Below are 22,507 nucleotides of genomic sequence, written 5' to 3' on the forward strand. Positions count from 1 at the left end.
TGTCAATGGAGTTGTTTGTTGGTTCTTTACGGTTTCTTCCAGGAGGGTTTCTCTCGGTTGGTTCCTCGCTCTCTTTTGGCATTTGTTGATAATCTTGGGGGGGTAACCACGGTTTTTCAATTTTGTGGTCAGTTCTTTTGCCTGGCTTTTATAGTCTGTCAGTTTGCTGCAGTTTCTGCGTAAGCGCAAATATTGGCCGTAAGGCAGATTTTCCCTCAGCGGTCGTGGGTGGAAGCTCTCGTATCTTAACAGGTTATTTTTCGCTGTCGGTTTGAAGTAAGTCTTGGTTGTTAGAGTATCATTTTCCTTTTGGATTTGTATGTCTAAAAAGACCATTTTCTCTTTGTCAATACTGTGAGTGAAGTGTAAGTGGGGGTCGCAGTTATTGAGCCAGGTTATGAACGCCAAGAGTGTTTCTTGTGGGCCTTGCCAGATTGCTAGAACATCGTCAATATACCTACGCCAGAATTTGATGTTTTCATAGTAGGGGTTGTCTGGCGATAGGATACATTTCTGTTCAAAGTCAAACACGTAGATCCCCGCCACGCTCGGGGCAAAAACGCTGCCCATGGATGTACCCCCTATTTGGAGGTATAATGATCCTTCGTATTCAAAAAAGTTCCTTTTCAGGGCTAGGGTAGCACATTTGATGATGAATTCCTTGGGTGTGCGGTGGTCCCAGGTGGTTTCTTCCAGTGTTTTCTTAAGTACCTCTATGGTTGCATCCTGGGGTATGTTTGTATAGAGGCTTTCGATGTCAAAGCTCACTATGATGGTATTTTCCTCCATTTTGATGTTCTCTAGAAGTGTTAGTAGGTTCTTTGTGTCCTTTAGGTATGTAGGTGTCTTTTGTACAATGGTTTTGAGGAAAAAGTCACAGAACCTAGATAGGGGTTCCAATAGTGAACCTATGCCGGATACGATTGGTCTTCCTGGGGGGGGCATTTTGTTTTTGTGCATCTTGGGTACCACGTAGAAATATGGTATTCTGGCTTCAGTTTTACTCAGGTAGTCCGCCTCTTGTTTCGAGATGTGACCCGCTGCTTCAGCTGTTTCCACAAGATCTATGATTTCTGCACGTAGGTCTTCTGTGGGATCTGTTGGGAGTGGCAGATAGTTCTTTGTGTCACCCAGTAGGCGTCTACATTCCGTGTTGTAGTCCGTTGTGTTCATTATTACCAATCCACCACCTTTATCCGCTGGTTTGATCACAATTTTGTCATCATTTATTAGGTCAATTATGGCTTTTTTCTCTGACCTGCTGTTGTTGTGGTAAAGTGTGGTAACTGACATATTTTCAATGTCGTTGAACACTGCCTGTTCGAAAGTATTGATTTCGACTGGGATGGTGTGTGGGGGCGGTACAAATGTGGATTTTGTTCTTAATCCAGTTTCATTCGTGTTCTCCTCTGAGTTCTCGGTGTGGGTTTTCTCAAAAAATGCTTTGAGCTTCAATTTTCTGAAGAACGCCGCCAGTTCACATTGTAATTTAAATTTGTCCAGTGCTCCTTATTTTTGAGAGCATCCCACCTTTGGTACAATTTTACCATAGGTCAAATAAGGATTTAGGATAGGGTGAGTCTTTTAGGGGACTCATACCGTCCATCTCCTTTGGTCCTGATGAATACCGGGAATTTTTCCCTAATGGTTGAAACATGTTGACCTAATGCACTATAAACACATACAGAGATACGTAGGTCGTAACTTTCCCTTCCAGTATCTCGCACTTTATTTTAACATTGTCCAGTTACTTTTTAATAAAATTCACTTTTTCAAAGTTAAACCAGGACAATTTTTAACATTACTTTTTTTGCACTTACATCTCACAACCCGCTCCACTGTACTACAGGTGTCGAAGCACACCCTGGTGACGCTAGGCCACCAGGGTGGACCCCGATGATGAAGCATGTCACCACTAGGTGGTGAGTGAGGGTTTTTTTAGAAAAGGATTAATTTTCCAATTTTGAAAGACCTCCAGTCTATACGTCGGAAAATACTCCTTCTTTTGTTTTTCCATATCCTTGTCCAGGGGAACAGGAGTATTCCTCGTCCACCTGCAGTGGGCACGATCCCTTACTCTCTCCTTTGTTTTCCCGATATCGTGGCAGCGCACAGCTGCGAGAGCATAGACACTGCCTACACCGGTATCACTGGTGAGAGGACACGATACAAACATGGCGGAAAACCCAGGCTTATCCTTTTCAACAGAAGAAATAGACTCAATCATGAGCAACCTCAATGATTTTGCAGATGCCAATATCAGCAATACCATCTCACAGACTTCGGAGTGGGACAAACTGACGGAGATGAAACGCAATCGCATTAGAACCATATTGCATGGAACTATATTGAAAGAGTATGTCACCAATAACATAGCCCCAAATGGCCTGCTGGTTACTAATGCCCCGAGAATTTTCTTAGACGACCCAGAATTCAGGAAGGATTGGGCCCTCATAGCATGGCACTGCACTCACGATTGGATTATACTGATCCTCAAAACTGCAGTACGCCTTTCCGAGAAAATCCAAATAGAGATACAAGTGACTGAGAGCCAAATCAAAGCCACTATCACAGGGTACAAGAAAAAGTTAGACAACCTCAACAAAGAAATAAACGAATATAGAGACAACCTCACCCAACAGAAGGTGCTTAAATTCCAAAAGGATCTCAAGAAATTTAAATTCGTCAAAGCCTACCCGTACTCTGACCCAGACTATAAAGCCACGACAACACCCGATCAAGATTCGGATGCCTCAAGCAACACCTCCCTTGGCTCAAACAACAGCGGAGGATCTAATAGTAGTACATCGAAACAAAGACAAGGAGGAGCATACAGAGGGCACTACCAATGGCCACAATATAGCCACCCTCCGTTTCAGAACCCCTATCAACCACCGCAACATTTCCCGATGTATGGATGGCAACCGCCATTCCAACAATTCCCCTTCCCACCTAATCAATTCCGGCCTCCTTTTTCCAACAGAGGCAGGCGCGGGAGAGGGCGCAACAGACGAGGGAACAACGTCCACTGGGAGGAGGAGGACACAGTGGGGAACAACACCAGAAGCAAAACCGGGACCAACAAGGCAGGCCCCAGCAACGTGAGGAGCTAGTAACCAACTTATCATCACGAGTACTGTCAGAGACGGAAACACAAGTTCTAAATAAAGGACTTGGATTTGTACCCACAGCCGCACTGGACAAATTTAAACTACAATGTGAACTGGCGGCGTTCTTCAGAAAATTGAAGCTCAAAGCATTTTTTGAGAAAACCCACACCGAGAACTCAGAGGAGAACACGAATGAAACTGGATTAAGAACAAAATCCACATTTGTACCGCCCCCACACACCATCCCAGTCGAAATCAATACTTTCGAACAGGCAGTGTTCAACGACATTGAAAATATGTCAGTTACCACACTTTACCACAACAACAGCAGGTCAGAGAAAAAAGCCATAATTGACCTAAAAAATGATGACAAAATTGTGATCAAACCAGCGGATAAAGGTGGTAGATTGGTAATAATGAACACAACGGACTATAACACGGAATGTAGACGCCTACTGGGTGACACAAAGAACTATCTGCCACTCCCAACAGATCCCACAGAAGACCTACGTGCAGAAATCATAGATCTTGTGGAAACAGCTGAAGCAGCGGGTCACATCTCGAAACAAGAGGCGGACTACCTGAGTAAAACTGAAGCCAGAATACCATATTTCTACGTGGTACCCAAGATGCACAAAAACAAAATGCCCCCCCCAGGATGACCAATCGTATCCGGCATAGGTTCACTATTGGAACCCCTATCTAGGTTCTGTGACTTTTTCCTCAAAACCATTGTACAAAAGACACCTACATACCTAAAGGACACAAAGAACCTACTAACACTTCTAGAGAACATCAAAATGGAGAAAAATACCATCATAGTGAGCTTTGACATCGAAAGCCTCTATACAAACATACCCCAGGATGCAACCATAGAGGTACTTAAGAAAACACTGGAAGAAACCACCTGGGACCACCGCACGCCCAAGGAATTCATCATCAAATGTGCTACCCTAGCCCTGAAAAGGAACTTTTTTGAATACGAAGGATCATTATACCTCCAAATAGGGGGTACATCCATGGGCAGCGTTTTTGCCCCGAGCGTGGCGGGGATCTACGTGTTTGACTTTGAACAGAAATATATCCTATCGCCAGACAACCCCTACTATGAAAACATCAAATTCTGGCGTAGGTATATTGACGATGTTCTAGCAATCTGGCAAGGCCCACAAGAAACACTCTTGGCGTTCATAACCTGGCTCAATAACTGCGACCCCCACTTACACTTCACTCACAGTATTGACAAAGAGAAAATGGTCTTTTTAGACATACAAATCCAAAAGGAAAATGATACTCTAACAACCAAGACTTACTTCAAACCGACAGCGAAAAATAACCTGTTAAGATACGAGAGCTTCCACCCACGACCGCTGAGGGAAAATCTGCCTTACGGCCAATATTTGCGCTTACGCAGAAACTGCAGCAAACTGACAGACTATAAAAGCCAGGCAAAAGAACTGACCACAAAATTGAAAAACCGTGGTTACCCCCCCAAGATTATCAACAAATGCCAAAAGAGAGCGAGGAACCAACCGAGAGAAACCCTCCTGGAAGAAACCGTAAAGAACCAACAAACAACTCCATTGACATGCGTGACTACTTATAACGCCATTTCAAACCAAGTCAGCAGAAGTATAAATAAACATTGGTCCATGGTAAATTCCGGTAACCTCAAATGGGACAAACCACTGTTCTCATACAGACGGGCACAGAGCCTAAAAGATAGCCTGGTGAACACCAGACCCAAAAAGACCATCGAGAACAGCAACCCCACTCTCACACAGATATGGGGCTCCCGCCAGTAACGGGACACTCACGATGTGGTGACTGCAGTGTCTGCCACCTCACTGAGAACACCAAAACACTCAATCTAGAAAAGGACAGGGTCTGGGAACAAAGAAGCCATACCAACTGCAACAGCAGCAATGTTGTCTATCTAATCACATGCACTTGCGGAAAGCCCTATGTGGGAATGACTACCCGCAAAATAAAACAACGTATCTGTGAACACAGAAGCACAATACGCTGCAAGAAAAATATTACAAAATTGACTGACCATTTTCTCACAGCCCACCACACTCCAAATGACATGAGGTGGACCGTGATTGAACAATTGCAACCAGGCCCCAATATACAATCCCGCCTCTTTGAAAAAGAGCAACGTTGGATTTACAGACTTTCGACCCACAAATGGGGATTGAACGATAATATTCCATGGGCTTCTGTGTTAAAATGAGCAGTTTTTTCCTTTTTCCTTGAAGAACCCCTTGGTTCACCCACACTCCTTGGATATTTGTCCAAACAACCCCTTTGGGCTTCCTTGCCTTGTGGCACTGAATCCAACCAGACTCCTACATGACCACAGACTCTCCATTTGAGTCTCAGCCCGTTGTTTATAATATAACATATAGTCCCACGCTATCTAATAACGAGCATTGTCTTCCCTTTTGTACTAACTTATTTGGCAATATTTAAAAAGGAGCTCGAGTCACCTTACTCCATTATGACCACTGAGCCTTTGCCCGGTGTTATTTAATACAGTTTAACGCTACCTATGTCCCTCTGAAGTTTTGAGTAATTGTTCTACATTTAACATGTAACAAACTGAACAACTCGGCAAACCCCGTATTTATGCACCTTTAACAACATCGTTAATCGAGGCACCGACTAATAGTGCAGTTTTTTCTTGAACGCTTTGGCCTAAGCGTCGCTTCTCCATGACAACGAGCGGCCCAAGAGACTTGCCATAGCGCAACCCCGCCCTACCGGTGACGCGGCCCCACGTGACCGCACCCGGAACCTTCTGCCCAATATTACCTACACCGGACCGCACGGCATTTGCAGCCGAGCAGCGGAAGGTAGAAGTAGGTTATGGGCCACTCGCCACGCCAGTAAACTGTAAGTAAACGTCCTTGGCTTCTTGTGGATGCAGATACGCGCAGATCATTTACCGCGTACCTAAAAAACGGCAATGACCTGCTCCACATGTATGTTACTAATCACGGGCACAACATTTCTTGATCTAGAATACGTTGTACCGCGTGATGTGCCTACCCCCTGCCCGACGAAGCACAAAACAAAACTACAATTAGTAAGCCTGCCCTCTGCCATGAAGTATATGTGAACTCTTCTGTGTTACTCGTTTTTGTCAGTCCAGTCTGTCTTTTTCACTTCATAGTTACCAATGGCTACCACTGAGTGGCTAGTGAGAAATCACATTACGCATCATAATAGACTTGCGCTGTAACTATGCAATCCCTCCTACTGTTGGCGATAACCATAATACTACTGCATGCAATTTAGCACGCACTCAATGTATATTGATATATTACCTTTTGGCTTTAATTATAAGCGCTCACCCACTATATATCACCATGCTCATCGTCTACCAGAGGTCTCCATTCACCACTGTGGCATGCAGAATGTATGCACTGAGAATCTGCACGACGTAACAGGCCAGTAAGAATGTTTTGCGCCTGACGCCCATTTATTTTCTCTCCCCACAGGTTTTTTGTTTTTGTTCTTGCTCCTTATTTTTTAGAGCATCCCACCTTTGGTACAATTTTACCATAGGTCAAATAAGGATTTAGGATAGGGTGAGTCTTTTAGGGGACTCATACCGTCCATCTCCTTTGGTCCTGATGAATACCGGGAATTTTTCCCTAATGGTTGAAACATGTTGACCTAATGCACTATAAACACATACAGAGATACGTAGGTCCTAACTTTCCCTTCCAGTATCTCGCACTTTATTTTAACATTGTCCAGTTACTTTTTAATAAAATTCACTTTTTCAAAGTTAAACCAGGACAATTTTTAACATCACTTTTTTTGCACTTACATCTCACAACCCGCTCCACTGTACTACAGGTGTCGAAGCACACCCTGGTGACGCTAGGCCACCAGGGTGGACCCCGATGATGAAGCATGTCACCACTAGGTGGTGAGTGAGGGTTTTTTTTAGAAAAGGATTAATTTTCCAATTTTGAAAGACCTCCAGTCTATATGTCGGAAAATACTCCTTCTTTTGTTTTTCCATATCCTTGTCCAGGGGAACAGGAGTATTCCTCGTCCACCTGCAGTGGGCACGATCCCTTACTCTCTCCTTTGTTTTCCCAACATACTTTTCACTCCTGTTTTGTTTCCATTTTTAAAGTATAACGATTCAGCATTGGATACATTGAACCCTGAAAAGTACGGGAATGTTATAGCAAATGTTCTTCAGCTACCCTTTGGTTGCATAGGACAATGTTCCCATTGGTTATACATTAATACATTTCTAGGAGTTGCAGATTTGTGCAAGAAATGATACCATAATGATAATAATAATACATTTGTTCATAGTCTGATGAATCTTCTAAACTGATGACAAGACTCTTTGTTCACGATGGGATGATTTGTGTGGCTTGAGGAGTAAGTTGATGTTCTTACTTGCTGTGTCTATTTTGACATATCTTCCATTTATCAGCATTCCCAGAGTTATTACCAGAGTCAACCAAAGTGGAAGAAAAAATAATCCCAACACAATCCAAAATTCAATCCATGGTGAAACCAGAAAAGTCTTTTCCAGGTGATGAAAAAGGTTAGTTACTTGTTCCTTGAAAGTTCTTTTCGCTGGCGTTGTTTCAGGTTCGCTGGGATCCTCAGAAAACGTATCAAAGTTAATGAAATAGCCAGAGGCAGTTCTGTCAATGGTTGGAATTGCATCCGGATTTGTTGAAATCGCTGGAACCACTTGATCACTTGGTTACTTCATTGTAGACAGGTGCTACTTCGTTGTAGACAGGTGTTTCACAACAAACTGTTATTTGGGTCTCAAGAGCTACAAGTTCCATAGCTTTGTTGCTTAGTCCTTCTTATCTCACTGCAGATTCCTCAAAGGTGATGAGTCTCTTAGTTTGAACTTCTTAAATAGTAGCTAAAGGAGTGTGTCTGCTACTTGGTCAAAGTCCACTTGGCCTACTGCTTAGTATCGACCACATAGTGGGGTTTAATCAGGTCGATGGACATGAACCTGTTCTCCTTTTTACCAGCAAGGGGCGGCAGTAAGATTGTTCTTGATCTGTGGATTGCTAAGACAGGTACTGGTTGTCTGTAAGAAGGCCCAAATTCCTTTTTGTCTGCAATCTTTTCTCTGACTAGATCACCAAGCTTTGTGATCCAGGCAGGCCTTGCTGGGACAGTCGGTTTTTCCCCAGTCGTGGTTGGCTTCAGGAACACATTACTTTGTTTCGTTCTTAGTTCATTTAAATCTTGTAAAACAGCCAAACGATCTTTGATATCAAATGTTTTTTGTTCCACCACTGATGTCTGACAATCAAGGTCTGCGACCAACATTCTTGTCCCAAAAAGGACATCATATGGAGTGATACCCACTAGAGAACTTCTTGGCAAGATGTTAAGACTACGTTGGACACTTATTAGATGTTTGACCCACCCGTCACCCGAACCTAATACCCTAGCTGTTATAGATTGCTTTATGTCCCAGCTTTTTCTCTCCACAAACAAATTTCCCTCAGGATGGAATGGACTAGAATACCGCAATGTAACGCCCAAACTGGCCATGGCTTCCTTGTAAGCTCGAGAGCTAAACGCAGGCTCCTGGTTAGAATGTAGGGTGTCGATTGCATAAGTGACGATAAAGACTCTCAAATCTTTTATAACAGTTAGAGCGTTAGCCGAGCGCTGAGGCCACATCCAAATGAACCTTGAACACTAATACACTGTGACCATGATATATTTATAGTTGCCGTCCATTTGTAAGGGACCGCAGTGGTCCAGGTAAACGCAAGCTAATGGTTTATCTGAAATTAACAGGGGCGTGTGCGCAGGATGTTTCACAGTCAACACTTTAATCTTTTGGCATATTTCACAATCCAAAACGTAGTTTCTGGTTTGTTTCCTCATGCGTGGCTACCAATATCTCTGTTTTAACAATGATACCATGGCGGAAACACCTGCATGTGCAGAGGTGAGCCCTTCATGTGCTGCTGGGATTAATCCTTATCTATGTTCCATGTTTGGAATTACCCTATCCCCCACTCCAGGGATTCGAGCAAACGGAACATTGTTCGCATCAGTTATATATGAGAATATGAGTGCAAACTCTTTAGGTAATGTTTTACCACTGTCTTTGCTTGAAGCATTGACAGCCAGTATTATTTCACTGTCTATTTTCGTTTTTGAATGAGTGTTTGCAGCTACGGAAGCAGTTGGCACAGTCCCCTTCGCAGCTTCATCAGACAATGAATCCCCTTCAACGTGAATGCCACCAAGTTGATGACTCAGTGTATGTATCACATGAGTGTTTTGTAGTTCTTCTCGTAACTGAACTACTTGTTCCCAAAGAGTTTTGAAGCCAGTTTTGCAAGTATTATTTGTAAGATTGAACACAATAAAACGAATGCACACTATGATTGTGGGGAATTCGCGATCCATATTCTCAAGTACCATCTTGAATGCTTGTAGTTCAGCTCGCTGAGCTGTACAATCTCCTAAGGATTGAGTGTTAGTGGCCATTGGTCTAAATTTGCCATCGCACCACCGACCTTTAACGATCGCGCATGCCCACTATATGCTTGTTTATCCCCGTAGCGGGTTGAGCTGATCCGTCAGTATAAATTATACATCCATACTGGTTAAGAGGCAGAATTTCAGTAGGCAGAGGACATTCTTGTTCGTATTGTAGAAATGCTTGTGTTTTTAAATAAGGATCTAAAAAACGTATTCAACGTCTGTTACAGGAAGAGAATTAACCCAAGTATAATGTTGTTCACCCAAGTGCCTATCTAAGTCATTGTCTGTCAGATAGATGTCATCAACATATGACAATGCCTCGTCATCATAAGTTTGTAGTAACTCTGTTACCCTTGCTGAGAATAACCCAGGACTATTCTAGAATCCCTGAGGGAGACACCAGAAGTGACACTGTATCCCCATAATTGAGAAAGCGGTCAAATACCTGCTTTCAGGTGCAATGTTTTGACAAAAGAAACTGTTAGAAATATCTAATGCGGTTTTGTATTTTTTACGCACAATGTTATTCATTAATGCTGTACAGAGTGCATTTTGCACTGCAAATATTTTGCAACAAGAGTTTAGATGTCAGAAATCCAGTACTAGAAAATATGTATTGTGTGGTTTGGAGACAGCAAACAAAGGATTGTTCATTGATGAGGTGCATGTTTCAATCACCCCTTGGTATTCAAGTTGATCTAATATCTCCCTGACCTGTTGCTTAACTGGATATTGCCTTTGTGCAGTAGTGTTGCAGGGTTTCTGTACTCACACAGAACTGTGCACAGAGGAGTGGAACCTCGGCAAATTAGGATGTACCAAAACTTACCTTAGCAACCAACTCACCCCTTACCGAGCTAGCTACAGTGTCTCATCGGACATATCAAACACCCAATGTTTAGACAAACCAGAACATGAACTTACAGTACCTCAGGGTACGTGGGACTCATGAACACTCTTTCGTTATATTATCATTACAAACCAGAACATGGAGTAAAGAAGACACATGTGCATTTGAAATGTTTATTTACTAATGCCGTCTTCTCAGGCGCAGTATCTTAGATAATACAAGTACACTTATTATCAGTAGCAAAATTATCAGCATAGTTACTAAGACATAAAAAGCGAATGGTGACAGCATGTTAACATGCTGTAATGAATAAGAGTTAACAACACTTATATCTCACCCTCCCTGACACATATATTATATTATTAGCTAAGAAGGTCTCTTTGGGTTGTTTTAGGGCGGGCCCATACCTTAGTGTCCTAGCATGAAGGAATCACATCAGCATACACCAGCTCTCTCTGCATGTGCACCGCATCAAGTGTGTTAACAATTCTCGTGCAAAGCAATATCAATCCCGCCTCAAGCCCAAGTTGGCAAAGGCTGCACTTGTGTTATGACTATGAAGGCGTGGAGATCAGACCTCATAACAATTCCATATCGTGTTGCTCCTGAAACTTCAGCACTCTCCGTGCAGACATGGTTTATTAAACAAAACTGATATCAGAGCAATAACATATTATTCTCACATACACCACGGCAAACCACTAGGTTGAAAGCTAAGTCAACAATTAAGGGTCGTGTGCAGAAGTTGCAAGAAAGGAAAAATGGCGTTTAAATCTCAAATGTACCTATGCTAACTTAACACGATATAAGGATATATAGGAGCTATACAACACCCCCCCATGATCCGAGAACGGACTAAATAAGATAACAGAAGTGCCATCACATGAGAGCAGAATCCATTTATAAAAGAGCATGAATAAAAATTCAATTATAAAAACTAATGCTAAAAAATAGCCCACAAGTATAATGTGGCTCAAGCCAATAGGCAAGCAAAAAATAAAATGTCTTGACCAAAAGTCAATAAAATCAAGGAAATGCTATCAATCAGCATGTCAATTTGAGGCAGTGTCTATGATAAGACTGTATATGAAAAGTAAGCTGCAACAGCCTCCAGGAGGAAGTCACTGTCCTCATCCGAAAACAGTTCAGCCATCCAATTTAAAAGATGAAAGGAACATACGTGATCTTCCAGCACCGCATCCTCTATAACCATCAGAGGACAGCTCGGTGGGTTTTCAAGAAAACTTCGTTCCAAGAAATTTTGCGCTGCCGACAACACATCCCAGGGACCCATTAGTCCATGTGCCACCGCCAAGGCCATAATCCTTTCGTCAGAACAAACCAACTCGTGAGCAATGATAGGACTCATCAGTTGATCAAAATCGACGTCAGAAGATATTGGTCCGCAGAGACACAAATCAATGGCCCAAAGGAAATCACAGGTCAGGCAGTGAAATACAGGCTGGACACAGGTGAAATAGGAGAACCGAAAAGATAATCCAAACGCCGTGCTTAGAGTCGCCAACGGCAGTGTGCCATAATAATCAAGCATGCGGTTGCGAAACCGCGTCAGTAGCAGCTGAGCGTGGTCTTGCACAGGAAGGGCATCCATATTTAAAAAGGCAGAAAACCACCAATGCGCCAGCCGCTAAAGCAAGCAAAAACGGAAACCCTCCAAACAAGGATGAAAAAATAGAATGGAAGAAAGCAGGGATGACTCCAAAAATCTTCTCAAAGGAAGTCACGAGACCACCGCTAATAACTTTAAAAAAATGTGCTAGGCCCGTCGTGGAGGACGCGTTAAAGATAGAACGGACCATGGCTCCGAAATGCAAGGGCAAATCAGTGTTTAAAAGAGCCTGAACCTCCGTGCGGGTGTTAGCAATGTGAAGCACGAAAGTTTCACGGGCCGAGCTCAAGGCCACCTCTTTCTGGGACAATAGAGCTCTTATTCTAGCCATGCCGCTGAATTCTGCTCCCAAGGTCGGTATCTGTGGCCAAATGGAAGACTCCCTATGTTCACGTGTGGGAGGATAAAGAACATTTCTGCAGCAAATAACTCGCTCACTAACTGTTACTATGAAAGCTATACCTTTAATTAAACCACAACAGTTTTCATTATTGAGCATTAAATAACTACCATTCTCTAACAATTTAAACGTGGGGATGATAGCAGGAACTGGCGTGCCCTGTAAAACGCAAGCCATATTCGGGCGGTCCTTGTTACATGAACCGTGCAACTGTATGTGTCTGCACATTAAAGAATGATCTGGAGTCTCAGTACACTCATCCCCTGTCAGATAAACCTCTTGATCATCCTTGAAACATCTGTATGTGTATGGGAGTGACCAGACCTCATGAAGAAAACCGCTACCTAAGGGTTCAAAACGACCTATTGGCACATATTTCATACAATTTGAAAACTTATATAAAGCAAAAGGCAGTGTTATCAAACCGTGGATAAGCCACGTAGCAGCAGTGGTCTCTGCCACAGAGAAAGGTAAAGATTCCAACCTTTCAATATGGAGCATTGAAAAGGAAGCATCACGCATTGAAAGCAAGCGTTGTTTGTCTGTCAAATTAAATGGTGCAAATAAAGAGGAAACGTTCATGTATCCCCAGGGAACTTTACCCATTTTTAGAGTCTGTAGTGTCCATGCAAACTGCATGATTGAACGTAATTGATTTTGACCATGGTATAATACAGACACTTCATCATGCACAATATCAACAACAGACGACACAATATTATCTAATGTGTAAATTCTAGAGGAAAGCACGTTAATGCTATTGTCAACCACTGCAAGCACTTTCTCAAGATTTGCCTGATCAATAGCCCTAAGGCGTGAAGCAGCCTCAATCTGTGAGAGTTTCCAAATTTCATTGTAAACACCATATAACCACCTTTTCGACCTGCCACTAGCTGGGCCCTTAATGAAATCATTCAAATCCACGTCTGCATTCAGTTTGGAAAGGTGATACTTAACCGCAGGTAAAGTTGAATGTTTCAGCCAAGCTTGACACAACTTGCCAACAGAGTAAGAGGTGACAGTATGACTCAAATCAAAACGGGGATCAGATCTAACAGTCTTAAACCCTTCAGTTATATTTAAAAATCTTTTTTGGCAAGAATCAGCACTACGGTGCCAAAGCAGCCAACCCTTGGGAGTCATACTGGAAATGTTAAAGGAGGAATTCAGAAGCAGAGCCTGTATATCTCTAATGGACAATTTAGTAAAATTACTCCAATTCTCATATTCCTCCAACTCCGGGAAAGACGGGGTGTTCAACCTTTTAGATGTAGCCAATCCAAAGCACGTGGTCTGGGAAATGGTTTCATTTAAAAACCACATATGATTTGGGATGAGACATGCACGGTGCAAAGCCTCAGTGCCTTGTACCTGCCAGGCCCTTGAGCCCCAAACTGATTTAAGGTCTATGGTATCCTTCCATAACTCATACCCTCCAGTAACTAATTGATCCAGGAAGGCCTTTGAATATAACAATTTTGTATTTGTAAGTCGAACCTTGGACAGTGGCTGTTTGTGAAATTTAAAATAAAAGGACTCCGGATTGGACTGATTAAAGTCAGTGAAATAAGTATACTTTTTAAGAAACGTTTCTGAACTCCCTTGTGTTGGTGCTGGGCAATGTTCCCACTGAGTAAAATTAACCGCATCCCTTCGGGAAGATGTCTTGTGTAAGAAGTGATTGCCATAATGTTGGTAACAGAACAATTCACCATAATTAGCAGATTCTAAATATAAATCCTCAGCATCAAAAGCAGCATAATATTTCAAATCAGAAAACAAACTTTCCACAGCATTAACATCCCAATCATCAGAACGAATGTTTTGTTTCACCACATCCCCCATATTAACTCTTAGTACATTAGGGACATTAACGACTTCCGTTGGACCATGAATCTGAAAACGAACTGCATCCCACGCGATTCCATCCAGAACAGGCCACGCTGTGATGTTAACCAAAGTCAAGTCTCTTTTTAATCTGTGTGTAGAATGTGAAGAGGAAAGTGGGGCCAAAGTTCCATTCAAATGAGTAATGCAAGTTCTCTCCTCGACATAGTGTCCATTCATAATCCGAAAAAAATAAAACACAAAACCAATTGACATAAAAAGGTAAACTGAAAAAAGGACCAGCCAAATGTATATCCAAGGAGGTATCAAAAAATGTTTTTTAAACAGGCTAGCATATAATGCAATTTTAGAGGGTTTTTTCGAGGCAAGGGAAGCAGAGTCAAATGAAAATCTGGATTCCGTGGCTAAACGAGCTTGCAGGTCAGGCATGGACAAATCAGTGGGGTATGTATAGTCTGTCTCATCAAGGGTAGTTCCTGGTAAATTATTCAATAATGGAGTGGAAACAGCAGGTAATTCGATGGCCACCTCAGGTTCATTATTATAAGCAGTGGGCATAATTGAATTTCTCACAATGGAAGGACAGGAAACAGCCGGTGTCATGCTAAGAAGAATCGGCCACTCTGTGTATCTTGACATTGTCAATAGAAATAAACCTGTTTTCCTTACGACCTGGAAGTGGTGGTAAAATGACTGTTCTTGTGCCCTTCACTCCAAGCACTGGGACCGGAGCTCGATAGGAGGGACCAAACTCTTTCTTGTTGTCGATCTTCTCTCGAACCAGTTCTCCAACTTGGGGTAGCCAGCCAACTACCGGGATCTGCAACGCATCATCCGACGTGGAGGGCAAATGTTCCTTTGCAAGAGTGTCTCTCGTCTTTTGTAGATTCTGTAAAACATTGCAATGTTCATCTGCGTCAAAGGAAGTGGCGCGAACCACCGAGTCTAGACCGTCAAGGTCAGGGACGAACATCTTAATGCCAAAGAGCATTTCGTATGGGGTCCGCCCACCCAGAGACCTTCTAGGGAGATTATTAAGAGCACGCTGCACGCCATAGAGGTGAGCCAGCCAATTTCTGCCAGTGCCTATAACTCGGGCTGTCAAAGATTGCTTTAAATCACGGTTCATTCGTTCAACTACACTATTACCCTCGGGTCTGTAGGGTGACGAAAACTTGACTTGGACCCCCATCGAAGTCATGGCATCCTTATACGCCTTAGAGGCGAAAGCCGGACCCTGATCCGAATGGAAGGTACCACAGGCAAAAATCCCTATAAAGATACGCAAATCTCTGATGACAGTCCGGGAATCAGCGCTGCGATGTGGCCATAACCACACAAAGCGTGTGCATGAGTCAACTGCTACTAAGATGTATTTATACGCAGTATCAGATGAAAATGGACCGCAGTGATCTAAATAAACACAGCCTAGTGGTTTATTAGAAATGTACAACTGAGTCTGAGGCGGACGCGTAGCAGTTGAAGGTTTAATCTGCTGGCATATGTCACAAAGAAGGACATAATCACGCGTCTGTTTGTACAGTCCCCGCCACCAGAAACGTTGTTGTAGTTGCGTTACAGTGGCTGAGACGCCCGCATGCGCAGACGCTACACCTTCATGAGCCGCTGTAATCAAGCCTGTTCTGCGATCAGAGTTGGGAATCAGCCGTTCCCCAACATCAGGAATTGTCACAAAAGGAACCTTTTCGGGACTTAAGTGGTATTTATACTTCGAAGGGAATCCCGAAGGATGTTTACTTCCCTTCTCAGAGGCAGCAATCGCTGCCAAGATGTCGCTATCAATCTTGGTTGTCGACCTAGTAACTGCTGCAACTAAGTATGTAGATACTGCTGATTTCGCTGCTTCATCAGCAAGCGAGTTGCCAACAGCGTGAACTCCCACGCGCTGATGACCGAGAGTATGAATCACATAAACGAGTGGCAACATAGCCTTAAGCTCTGCCACTCGAACCCAGATCATTTTATGTTTTATTGTGCTACCCTTGGAATCATGAAAATCATTTTGAATCCAAAAGAACAAGTTTTCATTGTAAGACTGGACACAGTAGTAAGAATCACTTACAATTAGAGTAGAAACACTTGGATCTGCGTACTCCAAAGCTAGTAAGAGAGCACGAAGCTCTGCCAATTGTGCGGTGCAATCGCCCAGGGGCAACGTGTGTACCTCCCTGGAAATGAACTCATCATTCAACATAGCACCGACCACAATGGCGCATGCGGAAACGTAGGCATGTTTAGAGCCATGCGCAACCTGCGCCGACCCATCAGTGTAAATGATGCAATGGAAGTCCTCCAAAGGTCGCATCGCCAGAGGAGCAGGATGAACGAATTCATACTGCAAGTACTCCTGCGACCGTAAGGAAGCGTCAAAAATAAACATGACATCCGAGGATGACAATGACGCAGCCCACTGAATCCACCGAGGGTGCAAAGCTTTTGAATTTGGTACACTCGCTTTCGTGACTGCCTCCAAATGAGGACAGGGTGTTACCACCAGCATGCGTTTCCCCTGTGACAGAGCTCGTTCCTTTAGAATAGCCATCTGTACAGCAGTTAAAACCTTTTCTATGGTGGGAAACCGCATCTCAGCCGAGGTGTACAAGTGTGACTTGTAAGCAATAGGTACTGTGTCACCTTCATTAAAAGTGAGGTAAGTGAAACCCACCGTCCCAGGAATTATTCTTATGACCAGGTTGGTGTGGTTATCACGAGTCAGTAAATATTTAGAAGCGAGCAGATCAGCCTGCAAGGATTGCAAAATGGCTGAATGCTCAGGCAGCCAGCATGATTTTGAGAAAGTTGGTTGTATCAAAGCATACAAAGGCTTGATACGCTGGGCATATTCCGGAATGTAAGTTCTGCCGAAATTCAAAAAGCCCAGTAAGGATTGTAATTTTTTCAGAGTTGTTGGTGCGCGCAATTGTGCGCACTTCTCCAAGAAGTGAGGAGCCAAACCTCTACCTTCATTGTTGAGCTCATAGCCCAAAAACAACACTGTGTGTTCAGCAATGTGCGATTTTGCAAAGTTGAATTTGTAACCCATGTCTGCGAAGTTGCAAACAAGAGAATTTACTCGACACAGATGCTCCCAAATATCGTCGTCTGTGAGATATATGTCATCCACATACGAAAAAGCATCAGGGTCGAGTGCCTCCAGAATAGAGACAATTCGAGCGGTAAATACACCAGGACTATTCTTGTAGCCCATTGGAAGACGCCGGAATTGCTTTTGGACTCCAGCGCTTGTAAAACTGGTCCATTGGGAGCTAAAGCTGTCCAATCTGTGGGCATAAAAACCATTGGATATGTCAAGCGTTGTCTTGAAACGCTTACGCACGAGACTATCCACTAGGGCAGAGCCGTGGGTATTCTGAACTGCACAGTTACGGCAATGCGAGTTTAAATGCCGGTAATCCAAAACTAAACGATATGATCCGTCAGGTTTATTCACAGTAAAAAGGGGATTATTCATCGGTGACACACACGTTTCAATAACTCCCTGATATTCCAATTGTTCAAGGATTTCCGCGACGGAAGATTTTGCTTCACGCCGAATGGGATATTGAGGTTGAGGCTGCGGCTGAGACCGCAACGGAATTTCGTGGCAAGGCGACAATTTATCCCAACCACATTGGTTACGGTACAGAGCCGGCGCGAGAGCCCGAGCCCATTCTTCTGCAAAATGCTGCGCATGCTCTTTCAAGACAGAGTTCGCGAAACTGGGTAGGATTACCTCCTCCCCTCGCGGCGCCGCGAGCACAAAAGGTGGGGGCCAGTCAGCCTCCGAAAGTAAAATATCATATGTAGAAGACAGATTCTCCCAAAATACACCTTTAACGGTACGCTGTATATCACCTTCAATTAACAGGACAATTTCATATAGTCTTTCAGGGGGAGCAAGTCTCGTATCCGCTGTTTCTATCACAACGTAGACATCAGTCGCTGTCACCCTCAGTAGTGGACGCAGCGCCTCTCTGACTATGGTTATCTCCGCCGCGCTGTCCAGCAAGGTCAGAGCCCACGTCAGATTCCGAAGCCGCGTTCTCACTATCTGTGGCATATCGATGCGCTGTCAAGGCTGCGACTTTCTTTTTCGCAAACTGCGGACGCCTAGGCGTAGAATCCTCCTGCTTCACTGCGCCGTCCGTCTGGCGGGACTGACCACGTCCTTGTTGGCCACCACGTCCACGTCCACCCCCTCCTCCTCCACCGGTCTTGGGAGCCGATGTGTCCTGAAAGGAACGAGGAGAGCGTTGATCAGAACCCTGAAAACGATCAGGCGATTTAATCATCGCGCGGTCGCGCAAATCATAAACTTTTTCGGGTGGCGCAGGAGCTTGTATTGCAGGAAAATTACCCTGAGTCTGCGTTGTCCGCTTCCCCTGTGTCTGTTTTTTAGGCCAATTTTGTTTCTTGGACTTGGGCTGGGCATCTGTCACTGCAGATTGTCCCTGTGGTTGTTTTTTCTCCTTTACTGGAAAATATTTTAGACCTCTACTTGTGCGGCCAATTGTTTTATAAGCGGCCACCACAATCTTTGCTAACTGGCGGGGTTTGTCGGCATCGGGCAGAGCCGCCAAAGCATTCGACACCTTGAAGTTAACTGCATCTCCTTTAACATTGGAGAGAAGGAGATCACTTACAATCTCAAAAGAACCACACAGGCGCATACCCAATTCAACCGCTGCCTCTGGACCGTGATCATTCTGAACACGTCTAACGATTTCAGGCAGGGCAGTCATAGACGGGGTGCCGAAACACCTTGTATAAACTGCCGCAAATGTTTTTCCCCAGCTGTCACAGTCAGCAAGTTCAGGAGTAATATCCTTCGGTAGAGTAATCGTTAACATTCTATGTTTATCAGCAGGAGTAGAATTCGGAAAAACCGCCTCCAGTTGATCAAACTTCTCTGCTAGCCAGAATGGGAAGTCATCGTTGTCAACAGGACGCGCACCAAAAACCGAATTTACCATCACTGGATTGAGACGCATACCGCCTCGTTCCATGGGAGCGGCCGCACCCCCCTGGGGACCACCAGGAAGATGTCGACCGATGTATTGCACTAAAGCACGAATCACGGAAATGGAAACTACATGCAGCCTGCGAATTTCAGCCAGGGTGCAAGCCCCGTGATTCGGGTGCGGGGTAAAGCCACCCAACGCAGGCCAATTAGTACCTGGAATTGAGAGTGGACCTAACCTCGCAGGGGACATAGAGTGGGGGAGGGCGCCATCAAACCAAACTCGATGCTGCCAATGATCAATAGGTATTTCCAATGCCCTGTACGGCGTATATTCAGCTGGGACATCTGAGGCGGTGTAGGAGTGGAACAAACCAGAATTAGCGTCCACAGCCGGAAACGTAACCCAAGAGTAAAACAACTCGTAAGGAAACGCCGGATCTGCACATACCACGAAAATCACAGCCATCCCATCTACTGGGACCTGGTACGTCTGAAGATGGTTGCGTACCGCTACGCGACTATGTTGCGCAATAGCCACCGCTGCCGCCATTACAGAACCGGAAACAAGAAAAAACAAAGAATACTTTGTAGCACAACTGGGTAGTAATCCAAAGAAACCGTTTAGGTAAGAATCAAGCTTGAATAAAGACCTATTCCAAGAAATAGGTAGGTTTCACCAACACCCCGTTTTCCGGAAACGGAAGTGAAGGGGTTAAGGCATGAACGATAAACTACTCGAGTGTCATGATATAAGACCACCGAAACCGTTGGGCGCCATGTTGCAGGGTTTCTGTACTCACACAGAACTGTGCACAGAGGAGTGGAACCTCGGCAAATTAGGATGTACCAAAACTTACCTTAGCAACCAACTCACCCCTTACCGAGCTAGCTACAGTGTCTCATCGGACATATCAAACACCCAATGTTTAGACAAACCAGAACATGAACTTACAGTACCTCAGGGTACGTGGGACTCATGAACACTCTTTCGTTATATTATCATTACAAACCAGAACATGGAGTAAAGAAGACACATGTGCATTTGAAATGTTTATTTACTAATGCCGTCTTCTCAGGCGCAGTATCTTAGATAATACAAGTACACTTATTATCAGTAGCAAAATTATCAGCATAGTTACTAAGACATAAAAAGCGAATGGTGACAGCATGTTAACATGCTGTAATGAATAAGAGTTAACAACACTTATATCTCACCCTCCCTGACACATATATTATATTATTAGCTAAGAAGGTCTCTTTGGGTTGTTTTAGGGCGGGCCCATACCTTAGTGTCCTAGCATGAAGGAATCACATCAGCATACACCAGCTCTCTCTGCATGTGCACCGCATCAAGTGTGTTAACAATTCTCGTGCAAAGCAATATCAATCCCGCCTCAAGCCCAAGTTGGCAAAGGCTGCACTTGTGTTATGACTATGAAGGCGTGGAGATCAGACCTCATAACAATTCCATATCGTGTTGCTCCTGAAACTTCAGCACTCTCCGTGCAGACATGGTTTATTAAACAAAACTGATATCAGAGCAATAACATATTATTCTCACATACACCACGGCAAACCACTAGGTTGAAAGCTAAGTCAACAATTAAGGGTCGTGTGCAGAAGTTGCAAGAAAGGAAAAATGGCGTTTAAATCTCAAATGTACCTATGCTAACTTAACACGATATAAGGATATATAGGAGCTATACAACAGTAGGTTGATTTTTTAAACTGGATCTTATGGTGAGGTGAGTCCTCATCCCATCCTACATGATTTTTGTATAATGCTGGGGCTTGGGCAACTGCCCATTATCTGGCATAAGTATATTTCAAATGAACTGGAATATGGTTGGAGATGGCTGGCATAATGATGTCCTCGCCGTGTGGGCACTCCCTGACAAATTCTGGTGGCCAGTCTCGTTCAGCTAGAAGAATGTCATAACCCTGAGAAAGTCGCTCCCAAAAGAGTGCTTTCACTTTTCGTGGTATGTCTCCCTCCATCCGGAGTGTTATTTCATATAACTTATGTGGAGAACTAACCCTAGTGTCTACAGTTTCAACTTGAATGTATTCATTCAAATCCACTGTCTCCAGAAGATCCTTCAGGTTCTGGCGAGCTATTGTGACTTCTGCTGCGCTGTCCAACATTGTCTGAGCCCATTCTCCGTTCTTGAGTTGTGTCCTCAAGATCCTCGGCATGTCTGATTTTTAGACCTACTACCTTCTTTTTGGTGAATTGAGGTTTCTTGTTTTTCTGAACGTGTTGATCGTCTTTGGACTTCACGCGTTCTTCTTTGTTTTCTGACCATCCTCCTCTTTCGAATTTCTGTGATGAAGTCTGAAAAGTACGAGAGGAACGTGTATCAGTGTCTTGATATCTATCAGTTTTCTCAAATTATCTCTATTCCTGAGGTTATACCTCCTTTCAGACGGCTCCTTTTGAGGATACCTACCTCGGGAATGAGAACGCTTCTCTTTAGAAGTTTGTTTGCTATGTTCCCACTTCTTTATTGAAGGAGTAGGATGTTTTTAGTAAAGACCTTTTCAGGGCTTTCAGACAGTTCTGGTTTCACTGTATAATTCTATTAATCTTTGTATTACTAAGTAATTTGATTGGATGTATGACGTTACAACGCATACTTTTACTCCGCATACCATTACAACGCGGTATTTACAACGAATACCGTTACAACGCATAGCGCTTTGGGGTGCTGGATAGTGGTAAGTATAATTTACTATTCTAACTCCAGTCCCCGTGGACCCTAGGGAAGGTGTTGGATAGTAAATTAAACTTACCTCTTATCCTAGAGCGCCCCCCAGCGCAATGCGTTGTAATGTCATGCGTTGTAATGCCCGCGTTGTAATGGTAGTGCGGAGTAAAAGTTGCGTCGTAACGGGTGTATACCAATTTGATTCAATGTCAGGGTCAGGTGTGTAGCCGGCTAAGGCTACCCATGTTGCTCCTGGTCTACTTAGTGGACCGAACCTGGTAATGTGATTTAAATGTTTTAGGGCGCCTTTAAACCAGAGCTCATGCTCCTGGTATGTGAGTGGAATTTCAATATCCTCGAAAGGAATGTATTCCTCTGGTGGAACATCTTATTTATGGAAGTGAAACATGTGTGTTACTGGATTTAGTTCTGGGAAGACTTCCCTACCACCTCTTGATGTC

This window comes from Lissotriton helveticus, chromosome 7 (genome assembly GCF_964261635.1).
Source record: "Lissotriton helveticus chromosome 7, aLisHel1.1, whole genome shotgun sequence".
Taxonomy (NCBI): Eukaryota; Metazoa; Chordata; class Amphibia; order Caudata; family Salamandridae; genus Lissotriton; species Lissotriton helveticus.